Below are 18,009 nucleotides of genomic sequence, written 5' to 3'. Positions count from 1 at the left end.
GCTTTCATAGCCCTTCCTCCCTTTTTATCAGTCCTGTCTGCCCACTGACCTCATGCAACATGATGCTTCTGTAAGTCCCTTGCATTTTTATAGGTCAGGTGACCACAACCCATACTGCAAAGAGGAGCATAATAGCCCATAATTGGAATGACTGTTGAGGAATGCTGTGGAGCTGCAGCAAGAACAGTGAATGCAGAGTAATGAGCTACCACACCACAACATTGTTTAAGAATACCTTTCAACTTTTAACAACTAGCTAATAATGTAAGCAGTGTTTTATTTGAAACAGGATAAATCCATTTGATGTAACTTCAGCTTAAGCATCCTGAACTGTCTGAAGTCTCCCCCTACTGGTTAACCAACACCATTTCCAGCATGGTTAACTATCTAGTTTACCTTGGAACATAGGGAGCTGCCTTATACTGAGCCACACCATTGGTCTGTCTAGCAAAGTATTGTCAACAATGACTAGTAGCAGTTCTCCAGGGTTTCAAACAGTGTTCTTCCACAACCCTACTTGGAGATTCTGGTGATTGAACCGGAGTCTTTCTGCATGCAAGCAGATGCCCTGCTGCTGAGCGATGACCCTAACTACAGCCATGACAACAACAACAACAATTAATATGTTGCCCATCTTAGTGGGTTGCCCCAGCCACTCTGGGCAGCTTCCAACAATTTATAAAACCACAGGAAAACATCAAACATTAAAAACTTCCCTAGACAGGGCTGCCTTCAGGTGTCTTCTAAAAGTCAAATAGTTGTTTATTTCCTTGACCTCTGATGGAATGACATTCCACAGGGTGGGTGCAGCTACTGAGAAGGCCCTCTGCCTGGTTCCCTGTAACTTCACCTCTCACCATGAGGGAACTGCCAGAAGGCCCTCATAATTAGATCTCAGTGCCTGGGCTGAACAACGGGAGTGAAGACACTAATTTAGGTATACAGGATTGAAGCAGTTTAGGGCTTTAAAGGTCAGCACTTTGAATTCCCCTTAAAAATAAAAATAAAGGGTTTAGTCTCTGTGGGGAGGAGGAGGAGATGCCATGTAAATATATATGAAAAAGTCAAATATCTAGCACCAAACCAGTTGTAAGAATTGCAGATAAAAAGGCAGTGCTAGGACTCCAGAATTCCATGCTTCCATGACTGGCTGTAGCAAAAAAGGACAAAGTTCTGTATGCAGGACATATGATGCAAATCAGAGATCAATTACAGTTTTGTGTAGGTGGACCTGTGGTGTGTGGGATTGCGCTCAACTCCACAAATTCTGTTATCCAACCACTTCTGAACAGGACTCATGTCATTATGAAGGATCAACCACAGATACTTCGAGAGTTTGTTATTCAGTGCACCAGCCAAATCAGTTGTAAACTGTTGGGCTTTTGGAGGATGTTGATGAGACATGTTGATAAGTTAGAATGGTAGGAATGCAAACAATGTGACTCTGGTGTGTGTCACCAAATGCCAAGCCACCAAGGCTAGTTTTTGGAATGGTGCCTAGTTGTTACATACCCCTTGGTTGGCCGTAATGGACTTTCATTTCAAGCCATCTGTCTGCCCATTTTCATGAGTTAGAAAACAAGCACAGTGACAATCTTACAGGATGCCTCAGTTGACACATTTGCAGCATCAATATGTCAGCTCTAACTATGAGCCATGGTTCACAAGGCCAGATTTCTGATACAGCCCTTTCTCATGTGAGGATGAGGATGATTTACCCCCAAAACAAGCTGGCTCATAAAAATTAAATACTGATAAAACAAATATAGCTAAAAACCTATCAAAGGTTGTCATTAAAAAGTAGACTATATATGGAATTAAAATAATGTCAAAAAGAACTACTGAACTGCAGATACTACTACCACCACCAGGGCTCCTAATAATAAAAATATCAATAATAATAATAATAATAATAATAATAATAATAATAATAATAATAATACAGCACAGCATTATGAGCCCTTTCCTTACAAGAAGTCAGTTCCCCAAACTCTGCTGGAATAAAAATGTCTACACCTGCGGGCAGAAGGGCAACAAGGAGGGAGCCAATTGAGCTTCTCTAAGAAGCGAGTTCCAAACCCAGGGAGCAGCCACTGAGAAGGCCCTCTCCTTTGTCACCACCAGGCATGGCTGTGAATGTGGACTGAGAAAAGGATCTCCCCTGAAGATCTCAGAACCTTTGTAGGTTCATATGGGAGAAGCAGACTCTTTTATGTCTTTTTATTCTCCTTGCTTTTACTTGTTAAATTGCATTTGTATGTGTCTGATTCTATTTTTGTTACACATTAATTATTCCACAGGAAGCTGCATTTTACCAAGTCAGACCACTAGTCCATCTAGTTCAGAAATGTGTGTGTTGGATGGCAGTGGTTCTACAGGGTTTCAGACAGGGAGTCTTTCCGAGTCTGCCTGGAGATGCTGGGGGCTAAACCCAGGACCTTCTGCATGCAAAGCAGATGCTCTACCACTAAGCTAAAGGTAGCTCTCTGGATGTTTTTTGGACTACAACTCTCATCATGCCTTGCTATTGGTCATCCTAGCTGAGAATCATGGGAGTTGGAGTCCAACAATACCCGGAACACTACAGGTTTCCCACCCCGGCACTAAGCTGCAGTCTTTCCCTCCTGCTTTTAGCATTTTTATTTCAAGATCCCTTGTAAGAGCTTGCCTAAAGGGAGGGGTAGCAATTAAAAACAATAATATAATATAATACAATAATGCAACACTGAAGGACCTAATTCAAGATTTAATTTGTGCTGAGGCTTATTAGAATCTGGCCCTGTGACCTTTCCTCAACTGCAGAGATTGGAGAAGAGAGAGAAGATGATTGCAATACTGAACTGTGTGAGAAGCAAGGACTCAGCACTATTACCGCCCTGCATTGTGCATGAGAGCTGTCCCTTGGGATATGATATTCTGCAGCCTCACACCAGTGGAAAGGGGGCACAGCTCTTCTCACACATCCCTTAACATGTACACAATTGCTCCAAATAAAAAAATTCCTTCCAGTAGCACCTTAAAGACCAACTAAGTTAGTTCTTGGTATGAGCTTTCGTGTGCATGCACACTTCTTCAGATTCCTTCTTCAGGAATTTTTTTATTTTGACTATGGCAGACCAACACGGCTACCTATCTACTACTGGAACAATTGCTCCAGTCACTGAATGGGGCAGCTCATTCCTGCAGGAGCTCTTCATGCACAGGGGCTCTGGATCCAGGTGCAAATATTTAGACATTCCTTCCTCTGTGGCCTGAAGTAAGCTGTTTGACTTATGACCTCAGGTCCTCAAGGGAAAGGAAGATATACTAATCCTATTATTATTATTATTATTATTATTATTATTATTATTATTATTATTACTAGTAGACGACAAAATCTTTAGAGCATCACAGTGCTGAGGTATGGGGACAAAAGCATTCAGCTCCAACTCACCCACGACTGTTCTCTTTTCAAGGCAAGCAGAGCAAGACAGTCTCTCTGGAAACACAGTCAAAGCCCTGTTAACAGAAGCTTGAATTGTCCTTTGGAAGTGTCAAAATGGTTGACATCTATTGAGACATGACTTTCCGGCTCTGCTCTTGAACAACTCTTACAAACACACACTTGTAGTGATGGCAAAGCCTTTACACGCCCTGCACATTGCTTTTTAACTTCCTTGATTTGGAAGCAAACAATGCCATTCCCCACTTGATAGCTCAAGATGTCGACGCAGACCGATTCCCTGACACCTTGCAGCAGGGAAGAGATAAACACCCTGCTGTGGAGTTGCATGACTTTACAAGTGTCTGTGATTTTGCCAAGGGATATATTTTGCCCATCTCCCATGGCAGAACGGTACCCCTCACTCACTTCTTTTAAGGGCTTTTGTGTTTTGACTCATGACATGTGCTCTGGGCCACTCTGTCTCTTCCAGAAGTTCTTTCACCTGACATGGGAGATGAGAAGGGGAGGGGGAAGAAGAAGAAGAAGAAGAGAAGGTCAGATTGAGAGAGAAAAAAGAAATACAACCCCCACAACGAACAGCTATATGTGAAACCATTTCACTTCTACTCTCTTCGGCCCAGCCATGTGTAAGGAAGGAGAGAACAATGGAGAAGTTCCAACTCAATTCTCCTGGCAAATCAGAGCCCCCTCTAGAGGAAGGCAAAGCAGTCAAGGAGGCATGTAAATGATCTCTAACCAATAACTCCAGTCTACTTGTGGTCTCCAAGTAGGGTCTGTGCAATCCCTTGTTCTGAACAGTAATGAATGTATGTAGTGCTATGTGCTCCACAAGCAGAGCACTGAAAGATTAGAGAGGGGAGGTTGGCCTGGGACATGTCAATATGGATCTGAGATGATCAAAGGAAGTTGTCCCTCGTGGGTTGGAGATTGGGATGGGTTGGAGGCAGGGGGAAGGGGAGGAAGAATGTGAAGTGCTTCTTAATGTGGTTTCCCTGTATTCTCTCTTTTAAAAGGAACAGCTTCATCCTCCCTCATAATCTGTTTCCTCCATATGGCTACCCCAATAAATATTTCAAGATTTTGTTTGAAGGATACAATTTTTAAAAAATGGAGGGGTCAGGAGGGAACTGCCATCATTTGTGCAAAGTTGTAATACCTATATCGTAATACACTGTAGGCAAAATATGTAAATACATCTTAAGGAATACAAGTTGTTTTTTTAATTATTTGTATGCCTATATTTGTTATTCCATTTTCTCACTTATCAAATCCTGAGAATTATATTTTAAAACATCTTGCTTTGTCTCTCTCACTCTCACACATGTGCAAATGTGTGTACACAAACACACAATCCGGCTCACTGAAGAACACAGAGCAAAGCTACAGACCTAACACACCGTAACACTCCTTACCTGGACAAATCTGTCAATTTCAGAAAAATATAGACCAAGGCTGCAATCCTAACCCTGCTTATCTGGAAGCAGAAATGGATTCATCTCTCAATTTCATTTCTCTTCATTTCTCATTTCATCCCAGTCTTAAATTCAGTTCATGATAAAATGCTCATGAAAATTCATGAACATTTTATTACAAATTTCTTCTAATAAACCCATTTTTTTTGTATGGAGATTTGACTAATATTCACATTTGTACAAATCAATTCCCCTAATATAATTCATTTTTACATGTTATTTTCACTAATACATGCATTTCTATGCATATCCCCCCCCTTAATATAGGAATCTATGTACATATTGTTTGGTTGTAGAACTGAATCACAAAATTCAGAGAAGTGTGAATTCGAAGGATGGCTCCATTCCAGTTCATGCATTGGTTCAAAAAGTGTGAATTTGGTAGTTTCCTATTAAAATGCAAACAAAATTGAATTTCTCCTCTACTCCTGAGTGAGCCCAGAGAATACAATAGGACTTCCATGTAGCCATGGTTAGGATCGCGCTGTTAAATTCTCACATCCTTAAAAGCTTAACCATAACTGACAAAATCTGGTTAGTTAAAAACCAGCCCATCAGTGTCAAAACAAGGTTCAACTGCCAATCCAACTGGCTTTTGTCTGTCAAGCAGGAGTGCCACCTTCTCCTTCACCTCAAGCATCAAATTGTCTTGGACTGGCCCTGCCTTTCACCAAGTCACACTATTTGCTGACTACTTCAGTGTTGTCTACTTTGATAGGCAGTAGCCATCCAGGATGTCAGGCAGAGGCTTTCTTTCACATCTAACTGAAATTGCTAGAGATGAGACCTTGGATCTAATCTCTTCCTATTGAATTGTATCCCTCCTCCATGTAATACCATTGATCTTGTATTGCAGAACTATTTTAAAGGAGAACATGTAATTTCTCCAGGGCTGAAGTTCACTGGCCGAGTGAATCAATCCCTGACACCTCCAGGTAGGACTGGGACTGTCCTATCTGAAACTCTTGAGATCTGCTGCATGTCAGTGCAGACAATAAGAGCTAGAGGGACCAATGGCCTGATTCTGTATAAGACAGCTTCCTACATCCCAATGTTCTCCTCCCTTCCTCACTTCCACCCATGTGTAAAGGTGGCAATGTAGTTTGCATGTAACTCTTTCTCTCTGTTTTAGCTCTGTGATCCTATAATAGGACCAGTGCATAATAAACCTGTGATGATTTCTAGGCATATGATAGAACATGCAAAAGCCAGGAATGGTCTCCCAATTTTTTCACCAATGGGGCCCACATGGATCTAGAATGAAATGCTTGCAGTATTTCCACACACCCCCACTTGTTCAGCTGTCTATCCACAATTCACAAGGAGGCACTGTGGTTAGAAGTTCACTACAATTAGTCATTTAATGGCTGCTGTGCAAATAGGGGAAAAAAATGAACAAGGGAAGGAATCAGAGCCAAAAGGCACAGAGCTGGTGGGTCAGCAGTTGGCTAATCACCTCTCAGTGCAGATGACCTATGCTGTGGACCTCAGCTGGTATAAATCAGAGTAGTTTGGCTGATTTATAGAGGCTGAAAGTTTGGCTGTTTGACTCCTATGGAACTATGCCAAGTTATAATGATCTGTAAATGTGGATACAAATGGAACTCACCAGAGGCATTGCTTCCTTTTATGTGCATCCATGGCCCTCCTATTTAAACCAGGAATAACAGTCATCAGCCTAAAGCTCGGCTGAGGCAGACCTTCAACCTTGGTCTTGCAGTTCTGCCTGTGCTTCTGGGACAACATGTCCTTTCCAAACCAATCATGCTGTTCTTCAGTACACCTACTGTAGGGCTCATCAGGCCCTCCAAGACTCTGGTCTTGGCTCTCCCATTGGCACTGTTCAGTTGACCAAGCAAGGGCAGAATGCCAAAGTCCTATAAGTCCTCAGCCAATCTGAGGCACCCACACTGTCTACCGAGCGAACCCCTTATAAGGAAAGCTTGGAACATTTGGAGCTTTTTAGTTCAGAACAAGTTGAGTAAGGTGGACATGACAGAAGTTCATAAAATTATGCATAGTGTGGAGAATATGGAAAGAACACTTTTCTTCTCTCTAGAACTCAAGGAACCACTGATCTTCAGAGGTCTACTACATAGTAATTGTGGTCAGTCAGTAATTATCTATAATCTTATCCTTCATGAATTTGTCTAATCCTTTTCAAAAGCAATCCAAGTTGGTGGCCACCAATGATTTCTGTGAGAGTGAGTTCCATAGTTTAACTGTATACCACGTGAGAAAGCATTTTCTCTTCATCAGTCCTGACTCTTCCAGCATTCAGCTCCACTGGATGTCCTTAAGTTCTTGTATTTTGAGGGAGGGAGAAAAGCTACCTATTCACTTTCTCTACACCATGCACAATCTCACAAACCTCTACCATGCCCCCCACTCATCTTCCCCCTATACTGCCCCCCCAACATTGTTATGTTTCCTCATAGGGAAACTGGGATTTGAAACATCTGACGTGAGGAGTCAGAGTCTCCTTCCTTGAGTCTCAGATCAGCTTGCAGCCAAACTGCAAGCATCCTGGATTCCTGAACAGCTTTATAACAAACTTTCCAGCTGCCTCTCTGTAGAATTCTTGAAGCCAGTCTTCACTGGCTGAGGATGGCCACTGAATGGAAATCCAGAGCTGCCAAGAGGTGGGTTAAATTAATCCTTGCCAGCTTGTCCATTGGAAGGAATGTGAGCCTTTTAGCAGCCAATAGCCCTTTGAGATGTTCAGTGGTCATGCTGCCATAAAGGGAGCACATCGTGAGCAAAACTCTTTCATGTGCCACTCATGGGACCAGCAGAGCTCTGGGCAGGAGTTCCTTATGGATCCCAGCTGCCATAGCACTCCTCTGTTACCACACTCCCTGATTATATTGCACTGCCATCGGTACGGTAAAACTGGAAGAGAGAACTTGGCCGAACAGCTGCGTACTTAATCCTTGGTGGTGTGAGGTCCTTAATTACAGTTTCATGCTCTAGTGAGGGAGAGAGAGAGAAATGCAAACAGTAGTTTAAAGTTGCCACTTCCCCCAAGAGAAATAGCAACCTCATAACCACTTATTAGCAGATACTAATTAATGCAAAGACCTAGTTGCAAGCCTGTTGCCTAGTTTGGGGATTGATGCTCCTATTAATTGGTGCATATTAATTCATGCATCTTTGACTGCCTGTTACATACTACAGTGATACCTCGGGTTACATACACTTCAGGTTACACATTCCGCTAACCCAGAAATAGTGCTTCAGGTTAAGAACTTTGCTTCAGGATGAGAACAGAAATCGGGCTCCAGTGACGCGGTGGCAGCAGGAGGCCCCATTAGCTAAAGTGGTGCTTCAGGTTAAGAACAGTTTCAGGTTAAGAACGGACCTCCGGAACGAATTAAGTACTTAACCGGAGGTACCACTGTATTGGGATAGTTGGGTCAATAAAATGTGTGTGATATATATGGTCTTATATTGACCACATAACAATGCCAAAATGGGCTTTGATCGTTATTAAGCACTAATATAGTACTTTTAATGAATGAAGGTTTTCATGTGGATTACCACCTCTGTCCTGCTTAGCAAACTGTGTTAGGAAGGTTGCACATGTTCTCATTTTACAGATGCAAACTGAGGCATAAAGATAATAGATAGATAGATAGATAGATAGATAGATAGATAGATAGATAGATATAGATAGATGATCATGGGTAGGCAAACTAAGGCCCAGGGGCCACATCTGGCCCAATCGCCTTCTAAAACCAGCCTGTGGACGGTCTGGGAATCAGCATGTTTTTACATGAGTAGAATGTGTGCTTTTATTTAAAATGCATCTCTGGGGTATTTGTGGGGCATAGGAATTCATTCATCCCCCCCAAAAAAATAGTCCGGCCCCCCACAAGGTCTGAGGGATAGTGGACAGGCCCCCTGCTGAAAAAGTTTGCTGATCCCTGTAGATGATAGAGATAGATAGAAAGATAGATAGAGAGTGCCATGACAACCCAACATTCTCAGCTGAGAGGGGCTTAAATCTGTGTCTGAAGTTCAGCTTGGCATCCATTGGGCTATGAGATTTGGAGAGAAAGCCATCTTTATCAAAATTATATTTTGTTTTGAAGAACTCTGAGGATCTCTCAGCTAGCTCCACAGAACACTTATTGTGCTCCAGAAGTGACAGGAGGTGTTATGTGCCACTTTTCCAATGCTCAAAGTGACTTGCAAGGACAGGACACTGGATAGGGCAGAATAAAAGAACAATTTAAAATGTTTTGAAGCAACCAACACATTCATAGGAAAACAGGAAGTTGCCTTATTCCAGGGCAGACCATTTAAACATTTAGCTCAGCAGTGGTGCTCCTGGGGTTCAAGAAGGGAGTCTCTCCAAGCCTACCTGGGGATGCCAGGCACAGTACCTGTAATCTTCTGCATGCAAGACAGATGCCCTACCACTAGGCATGGGTGAATCTGTCAATTTCAGTTTCACTCAGTTTCTCACTTTTCTAATCTTAAATTCAGTTCTCCATATTTCCACATCAGTTTATGACCTGGAGGAAAGGTGGAATATAAAAGCTTAAAGAATATATCCAAAATAGAACAGTGAAAAGTTTTTGTTTGTTTGTTTTTTGTTTGCAAAGGGGAAGAAAAAGTTTATGAAATGTGAGGACAGCTTTTGTCACAGCACTAGTGGATTTCACCCAAAGAAGAACAGAAAGATGAGACCCTCATCAACCCTGCAACATTCTTGGGATTTAGCAAGGTTATGACTTGCACAACCACATCCCTCCTCTTCGCCAGTCGAGTTGTTATCATTCTGGAAGAACCAAAACCTCCCCTTTAACCTACTGAGATCAGCAGCTTCTTAAAACTAAAACATTTATGGGAGCCACCAAACTACAACAGCAAATGATTGGAGTTTTGATGTTTACCTTGTTGGAATGACGGCGGGGAAGCTTTTCTTGTTTCCAGCTCTTTCATCCCCCCATTTTTGCCCTAAAGCAAGAAAGAATTCAAGCTGCCTCACTCTGCCAGGACCCTTTCCTTGGCTAAGTTGACGCTGCTTTGCACAATTTTTAAAAAAGCTAGCGCTGAAGCTGAAGTTGCTGCAGGGGTAGGTGGCTTAGTTCATACCTTCAGTAATGCTGCTACTTTTTCTTTTTTCAAATCTATACTTTGGATATAAAAGGCATTATTTTGTTCCTTTTTTGTTCTACAACCCTTTTTCAAAGCTGGCAGAAAGCAGAAGATAGCCACCCAATTGATTGAGACTTCAACGCAACGTGCCTTAGTGGTATTATTTTCAACCAAGAATGTCAATACAACTCCTTAAAGAGACGTCAACGGTATTAGCTTTAGTGACTGCCTTTGCAGAGATTTCTTTCAGGTTGACTTAAATGTCAGATGTCATTAATGCTGGATGTTCAGACAGTCCTCCGGTGTAAGCATCTTCTGCAGCGGAGGGTGAAAGGGTCACAGGTAAGCACAGCCACAAAGAGAAATAAAGCACATCCTGCCATACGTTATGTAGGCGGCAAATGGTACCAGAGGAAAAACCTGGATGCAATACGTGTCGAGATACAGGAATTCACCTTAGTGACATATCAAGATACAACAGTGGATCTTGAAACTTGTAGCTAACACAGTCTGCTTCCTGTTAAAATTTCTTTCTTTCATATATATATATAGTCAAAGAAGAAGAAGAAGAAGAGAGGAAGTCAGACTTCCAAGTTCAAAACCCTGTGTGCGTCTTTGAGGATGAGAAAAATGAACTATTGATCAGGCAATTGACAAATGCAATAGAAATTTTATATGGCTCAAGAGAGACCCCTGAATAATTTAGAAGTGTGCCAAATATGAGTGACGGCCAGCAGTGGGGGGGTATTGATTACTTTAAAAAAACCCTGAGAAAGGCCCCGTGCTGTGGGCTGGGAGGATAAAGCAGAATGCCAGCAAATAGAAAGGCGAAAACAGGAGCAAAGCCATTAAAGACGTCGTGCTACCAGACACTGCCAGACGTGGAAGTTGGAGAGACAGTCAGGTGGGGCGTCCCTGCTCTCTCTTCCTTCCCAATCAATAATAGCATGTCAAAACATAAAATGCAGGCTTTTGCTCTTAACTAAAATGTGTCTTAAGATTTTTTAAAAGCATTGATTCAAGATGGATCAATGAAGATCCAGGGATGGATATATATATATATATATATATATATATATATATATATAGGCACAAAAAGGGGGTAATATGACTTGGTACATCATTGTGCCGCCAAAGAGCCTTCCAAGACCTCATAATGAATGTCCTGTTTATATTAAGAATCTTTTTGGCAGGGGAGGTTAAAAAGAGTCAGGTCAAGGAGCTTGGCATTGTTTCAGATGGGAAGTCAGAAAGATCAGTGGTGACTGGGGGGCAGAATTGGTTTAGAAGATGATGAGAAAAGGGCTAGATATTGGACCTTTCTGTGATTTGATTATGGTATAATATGCATTTGAGCATCTTAGAATACCAGGAGACGCCTGTACTGAGTTGAACAATTGCCTCCACCTGTCCCAGGTTAAGAACATAAGAAGAGCTGTGCTGGATCAGGCCAATGGCCCATTCCAGTGCAGAATTCTGTTTTCACAGTGGCCAAGCAGCTATTTGACAAGAAGCCTGCATGTGGGAGCAAATTATATAATTTAACTATGCATTACCCAGACTGACTCTTCTCCCTGTCATTGTTTAGATCAGGGGTCTGCAACCTGCGGCTCCAGAGCCGCATGTGGCTCTTTTACATCTTTGCTGCGGCTCCGGGGCAGATACTAGCGAGGGGAGGAGGCGCATTGTGCGCCCCGACACTTCTCACTGTGGCAGGCGCTGTACTGGCTGTGACGTCACATGGGGGCGGTGCGTGCGTTAGCCACGCACCGTCCCGACGTCACCTTCCCGCCCGCTGTCAGATTGTGGCTCCAGAGATATACTTGTTTTAAATGTCACAATGGTTTTGCAGCTCCCAGTTGTTGTTTTTTCTTCGGAAACGGGTCCAAGTGGCTCTTTTTGTCTTAAAGGTTGCAGACCCCTGGTTTAGATCATATCCTTCCTTATACAGGCTGCTGTCTTGCTGTTATATACTGGGCAAATGGCTGTACAGATATATTTTGGTGATCCATTTCATCTTTTTGGGAGATGTATAGGAGGTCACACTACCTTGGAGCAGCCCACAGCACAACTAGTTTTCTGTGTTGTCCTGTGTGATGGACAGAAACCAAAACAAGCTGATTCACCCACCCCTACCTACCATGTTGCAGATCCAGTATTTTGGGTACTATTTGACCCACATTAAAAGTTTAATTTCAAGTGTTATGTGTGTTGGTCAGTCAAGAAAATACCCTTTTATGATTGGAAATGCCACAGTTGTTGTTGTCAGAGAATAACAATTATTATAACAGCAATAGTAGTAATAATCTTTTGTTGTTGTTTTAAAATAATCATCTTAGAATTTTGGGGGGGGGAACTACCAGTTCTTCACAGGACAAGTTACAAAATTACAAAATTCATCATAAAGACAATTATAGGAACTCATTTTAAAAGTCTTTCCTCTGCTCCAGTTTTTAAGTACCTTTTCTTAAGAACAATACCATATTTTACCAGCGTAAGGATTTGCATGGCCTTGAAACTCCCATACAAAGAGGCACTAAATCTTTGCCATCAATAAAAGATATTCCCATTTGCAAACTCCTGCTGTTCTCCTCGTTGTTTGGTGAAAACCTGAAAAGGCTCATGGAAAATAATTATTTTGCTGCACACGGGTTTTCATTGTTGATAGGAATCTGAACAGCAGACTCTCCCGAAGAGACATCTAAGAGAAACCTTGTCATTACATCCTTTGACCTGGGTAATTAGGCATAAAACCAGGGACACCTGCTTCTTGATTGGTGAAATGTGAAGCATAAAAGTGGAGTCCTAGGAGGTCCCTCTTCCCCCCATCTCCCCTTCATCAGGAAGTGAAATGGCTCAAATGCTAGAGTTGCAAGAACAAAAGAGAAGCTCTTGTGAAGTGGGGTAGCCCATGGAAGCACAAGATTCATTGGATTATTTTTTATATCTATCGGAGAGCCAAGTTTAGCTATTTCATTATGCAGAATGTTCTTTTCATCCTGCCTGGGGTGGGAATTGGCTTTCAGCCAGTGATGACCTCAGTACAATCTCTCTCTCTCTCTCTCTCTCTCTCTCTCTCTCTCTCTCTCTCTCTCTCTCTGTGTGTGTGTGTGTGTGTGTGAAAGTGTGAGGTTCTTTCATGTACAATGTAGAATTCTACGCTATGTAGAATCAGACCACTGGCTCACCTAGCTCAGCATTGTCAACACCAGAGACCACCATGGTGATGTCATCTCTGTGTTCCTGGGCTACAACTCCCAACACCCCATATCATTGGCAATGTTGGTTCAGGTTCATGGGATCTACAATTCAAATAACATTGAGTAGAATGTAAGAAGACCCTGCTGGATCAGGCCAATGGCCCATCTAGTTCAGTATCCTGTTCTTACAGTAGTCACCTAGATGACCATAGGAAGCCCACAAGCAGGACCTGAGTACAAGAGCACTATCCCTCCTGTGATTTCCAGAAACTGGTTTTCAGAAGCATTACTCTCTCCAGCCATGGAGGCATAGCATAGCCAGAACAAAGTCATCACTGTACCCACACCCCCTTGCTCAGATGACAAGACCCCCTTTTTGGTGCACTGATGTGGGTCAAAGGAAAGCAGAGCAATACATTTGGCACCAGCTTCGCTGCAGGAGTTGCCAGAGGAAAGCATCAAGGAGTTATCCAACCATTTTAGGGACTCCACTCCAGATTATTGTAGGGTTTACTCCTTAGCCTTTTCTTCTCTCAAAGATATCCTGCACCAGAGTTTTCCTTCTCTTTGATGGGTTATGTTCCCAAGTTGACAAGCCCCTCACTTTCCTCTACACCATGTGGAGAAACCACATTTTGTACTATTGGTCTCATCCACACAATCCACCACAATCCACTGGAGCCTCAAACCCTAACTCACTGAGGGCTTGAGACCCATTGGCTACTCTCACCTGGTTTAACTGACCAGTCGAAGCCAGTCCTGGGGTGTGGGTGCTGTCACATGCTGACAGCTACAGGTGAGAGCTGAGTGCAGGTTGGGGTCCAAAGGTGGAAAAGTATCCAGAAGGAGAACAATGTGTCCCCACCAGACATACTACCCCTCCCCTAACACCCTATTTGCCCATGTACATGCACAGAAAATAGATCTAAATGAAAGGCAACACATGGGGATCTGCATTGATTATTGTGATGCATCTGTAATCATTATTATTGTATAATCTTAAAAGGTTATATAAACTTAGAAGGGGCATAGCTGTGAGGGGTCATGGCTGTGTTGCTCATAAAGGCACTTTTGAATGTGCCACTCAGTGGAGTGAATGACAACAAATGAATGACAAAACTAATGCAGACGTTCGGCATTTCCATTATTTCAATGTGACTGTTCTGAGTAGAACTTAAATAGCTACAACCCGATGGAAATGAATGCAGAAACAAAAGTAGACACAGATCCTTGCATCTCCCTCATGGCCAGCTTCACAGGGCAGTCCATGATCATGCACGGGTGGGGGAATAAATTAAACTCCATGGAACACAAACCCCACAAAATTCCATGCCATCTCTGTGGCATTCACAATTCTATACTAGTCCCAGCGCAGACTGGAGCTCTTAACACCTCCTTTGTTACAATTGCTGGGCTGGATCATCTGTTTAGTGCTGTCATCGGCAGGCTTCCTGTGTTATACATTTTTTATATTTAATTACGTTTTTAAACACATAATCTCCCCAGTGGCTTGAACAATGGGCATCTGCTTTTCTAAGTACTCACATTAATGACTGGGGTTTGTAGCTGTTAGGTAATTTGAAATGCCTTTGGTTTTCCAGAATAGTCGTACACTCATTTCAGTAATAATACATGATGTTTAGAAAGCTTCGTTCCCAGAGCACTTAAACTAATTACGACTCATAATATCCCTGGGAGACAGGTACAATATTCTTATGTTCTAGAGGTGAGGAAAACTGAGACTGAGAGGTAAAACAGCTTGACCAGGTCAGCCTGGCTAGGGAGGGGGCAGGAATCCTATAAGTAAAGTCACTGTCTCAGTGTCAGCCCTTATGGAGTCAAAATGGCACCACACATGCACAGAAACCACCAAATTCAATTACCACTTTAAGCAAAGATCCTGCATACATTTATCTATAGCCACACTAGATATGAGCCTCTTTTCAGAGGCTGTCTGGAATACGATAAGTGTCTATGGGGTCAGAGTCTATGAAATAAGCCCTGGCAGGGTCAAATTGGGGAGGTGGGAGTAGATGAAGGACAGAAACACATGAATACAAGTAGGGTTGTCTGTCTGGGGTCCGCATTTCCTTGTGAGAAACTTTCCAGGGGCCACACAAGCCAGTGGTAAGGGGGGCAGATGTAAAAGTGAGCAGAGCAATGGATGTAACTCTTACCTTTGTATGATAGGTGACATTCTAGCTACACAACACTCACCCTTTCACACACACCTACAGCACCCTCCATCCTACTTTCAGGCAAGCAAGAGGCAATATGATAGTGGAAGGTCAGATACTAGCCAGAAGAAAGTGTTCAGGGAAGGTGTGGTCAATGTACCTTAGATGTGGGGCCTGTGGACAGCCCCAAGGTCCAAATAGATAGTCCTGAAGGGATGTGCTTGGTTCCCGGGCTGCATGGCAGTTAAGATAGGGGTCAGTGTTGATCAAAATGTGCCATGAAAGGCTCACAATGGTCTAACAGTCTAATATGATGTACCAGTGGAAAATGAATTAATCCAAATGCATTAATCCAGATACAATATGATTCTATACACTACACACAGTGCTGTCGAATTCTGCATCAGCTGAAGTTTCTGAACAGTCTTCAGAGGCAGCCCCACATATAATGCATTGCAGTAATCTAACCTAGAGGTTACCATAGCACAGACAACAGAAGTTGGACTATCCTTGTCCAGATAGGGGTGCAGATGGATTAGTGACATTGTCCAATGTTATTTGCTGTTGTGTAACACCATGCCCACTGGTGTGAATGGTATTCAGTGCATTATGCTGGCATCTTGGTCAAAGAGCCACAGTTGCATAACACAACAGGCACTGCACTGTGAAAGAAGCACTGGAAAACGGGACAGAAGCACCAGCATTATAATCAGGAAAACTAATACAAATATTCCCCACGTTTGAATGCACTCAAACACTATGGTAGATTGTGGCCATTGGTGCTGTTCCTGTGACTTTCTATCATTCTCATCATGAGGATTTATCTTTCTGAAGCACCATTCCATGAGTCGTCTGTAAAGTGTATTCAAAATTATACTGCCCATTATGTGCCAAAGGTTACTGAGTGCATAGAAGGCCATCGAGGGAGGCAAAGTAATATGTGAAGATCATTCTCTCTCTCTCTCTCAACCCCTCCCACATTGCCACTTTCTCATTAAAGTTTAATGTATCCTTGCTACTGACAGTGGCACTATAATATTTCTGGAAAATAGAGGAGGGCGGGAAAGAACGACAAAAGAAGGGAATTTGCGTGAAACTAAATCCTCTCATCTTGGGACTCTGTAGGCTTTATATATGTTCATTTAACCATTTTCCTGAAGAATGGGATGACTGCTCCATCAGATTCACGGTGGACAAGCTTAGGTCTAAATTTATTTCCTCTTACATCAATTAATGGCTGCATTTTTGATTTTCCATTTGCTAGACATAAAGATTGTCGGCTTTCAGCACATTTATTACAACTTTGTCTGCCTTCTATGACTCTTAACATTCTTAGTAACTAGCTCAGCCATAATGGGGGTAATCATGCATTTTATTCTACAATTTTTCATCATTGGTGTTACTCTTATTCTCTAGGATTTTGCATTTAAATTTTTTTTTGGTAGCAATGTAACCTTTGCAATGTACTGTGATTCCAATTCAATAGAGTCCATGTAGTGCCATTTTCTAAAAGCTACAACAGTACTAAGCATCTGTTCATCTGGGAAATAGAAGCATGAAGGATTCATACCCCCCCACATGTTTCATGGATGAAAGAAGGAAAAGCCTTGCAACATGCTTTGTCATTCACAAGAGGGATGTTGAAGTATTCAAATGAAAATGGAAATAGAAATCTCAAATGTTTGCTTATTTAGTTTGGATCTGGAATGGAAATCAATATGGCAAACTTGATTGGTATTAGCTGTTGCTGCTTTCAATTGACAAATAATATGTAATTGGTGACCCTCCGCTCTATTTCCATTCTGTTTCTTTTGCATTGAAATGAATGGGGTGGAATAACTAATGGCCATGTAATTACATGATTTATATGATTTATTTAATTATGTAAATTACATAAGTTACATAATTTCACCCCATGGAAAGTGAGACAAATATTGTAGTTTTTGGTAGAAGACAGAGTGCAGCAGAACAGAAACAGTGCTGCATGCAACAAATGCAGTGTGGAACAGGCAGTGATGTCTTCTCACAAATCTACTTTCATTCCCACCACACACACACACACGGTTCTAAGGTTTTGGACACCCCAGCTTAAAGGAATTCTCAGAGGTGCATTTTGTCCAGTTTTCAATGGAAGCACTGCAGACGTGCCCAAATTGCAGTGTTCTTTTTATTTTCTCAAAGCTGAGATAGAAGAAAGATTCCCCACATAAAGAGTCTAAAAGCTAGGAGGAAATCATTATAGCTCTTACAATGGTTGAGTCTAAAAGCCATCTTCCACTAGCAACACTCAACAGGGTTGATGGGAGTTGAAGTTGGCAACATCTTGATGTCAACAGCTTCCTCAACCCCTGGCCGAGACATTTCAGAACTTGATCCAGGGTGAAGCAGTGCTTTAATTACAATAGGGAGGCAGGTGAGATGAGCCCCAACCCTTTGGTGATTGTTCTTAGATGGATTATGGGAGAGGACACAGGTGGGCATCAGGATGTGGGGGCTAGTGCAGGAACTGGTGGCCCTCCAGATGCTGGACTCCAGATCCCATCACCCCTGGGCAGCACAACCAATGGTCAGGGATGATGGGAGTTGTAGTTCAACAGCATCTGGAGGGT

General features: G+C 42.4%; 1 long non-coding RNA gene across 3 annotated transcripts in view; it reads right to left on the bottom strand.

Moving 5' to 3' along the window:
• Window positions 1-18,009, bottom strand: part of LOC310711681 — a 187,454-nt gene that overhangs the window by 20,379 nt on the left and 149,066 nt on the right. For 2 of the 3 annotated variants that reach the window (XR_014528575.1, XR_014528576.1), the window contains exon 1: window positions 3,434-3,786. The exons of the other annotated variant lie outside the window; for it this stretch is intronic. This is a non-coding gene — a long non-coding RNA (uncharacterized lncRNA). Of the gene's footprint in view, window positions 1-3,433; window positions 3,787-18,009 lie in introns of those variants that run through there. 3 annotated transcript variants of the gene reach the window in all.

Source organism: Podarcis liolepis, assembly GCF_965112155.1.
Source record: "Podarcis liolepis genome assembly, chromosome: 7".
Classification (NCBI taxonomy): domain Eukaryota; kingdom Metazoa; phylum Chordata; class Lepidosauria; order Squamata; family Lacertidae; genus Podarcis; species Podarcis liolepis.
The sequence above is the reverse complement of the archived record's forward strand: the minus strand, read 5'-3'. Positions and strand labels throughout refer to the sequence as shown.